This window comes from Camelina sativa, chromosome 9 (genome assembly GCF_000633955.1).
Source record: "Camelina sativa cultivar DH55 chromosome 9, Cs, whole genome shotgun sequence".
NCBI lineage: Eukaryota > Viridiplantae > Streptophyta > Magnoliopsida > Brassicales > Brassicaceae > Camelina > Camelina sativa.
This window is the reverse complement of record NC_025693.1, coordinates 1,226,807-1,227,956: the sequence shown is the minus strand read 5'-3', so window position 1 is coordinate 1,227,956 and position 1,150 is coordinate 1,226,807.

Genomic DNA, 1,150 nt, shown 5'->3' with positions numbered 1-1,150 from the left:
AGGTTCTCACGCTGTCCTCTATCATCTGGGTGAACCTGAACACTTAAAGCTCTGCGTGCTACCAACATCTCTCCCATGACTGCTGGTTCACCTTCTTCACAGAGTTCAGACTCTGATTCACTCTCTGAACTGTCTACTGGCACAATCTCTCCTCCTTCTTGAAGAAGAAACATCTTCTTGTTTGGACAGTCTCTGGAATAATGCCCCATTCCTTGGCATTTGAAACACCTAATATGACTTGTAGAGGTACTACTCTTGGGCTTGAAGTCGATTTTAACCTCCTCTTTGACTGTGGCTGTCACGGGTTTGCTGTCCTTGGTGAAGGCGGGTTTGCTGAACTCCCTCGGCTTGGACATGTTAGGCGTGAATGTAGACCTTACTCCCTTTCTCTTGATCTGCGATTCAATCAGCTCTGCCTTATGTACCATTTCTTGCACATCCTCATAGTCCTGCAACTCTACCTTGTCTTGAATCTCTCTGTTTAAACCCCCAAGAAACCTCGACATAACCATGTCTTCACTTTCCCTTAGATCAGCCCTGATCATAAGTGTTTCCAGCTCCTGATAGTAGTCTCTAACAGACTTAGTGCCTTGAATGAGACGCCTAAGCTTGTTAAGAATCTCCCTCTGATAATGTGTAGGCACAAACTTCTTCCTCATCTGCGTGACTAACTGTTCCCATGTAGTGATAGCAGGCTCTCTCTGTCGATGTCTAGTAAGCCCCAACTGCTCCCACCACAACAAAGCATAGCCATTGAATTCGGATATGGCTATCTTCACCTTGTTCAACTCAAAAGTACCTTGAACCTGAAAGTTGGACTCCATCTTCCTTTCCCAGTCTAGATAAGTTTCTGGATCATTGGTTCCATGGAAAGAAGGATACTGAATTTTAAGGTGCTTCAGCTGCTGCCTCAAAGGATCATAATCCCTACCATGATCTCTATTTCGGTTTCTCCTCATTGTCTCTTGACTATGATCCGAAACTTCATCTTCTTCGGAATACTCTCTATCTGATTCAATGTATATCCGATGCCCAGCTACTTGTTCAGCTCGTCGTGGACGTATATGATCCCTGCCGGTTCTGCGTTGCTCTCTTTTTGTACCCTGAGTGCTTCTCCTCTGATTGAAACAAGTCTCTCTTCCCCCAGTAG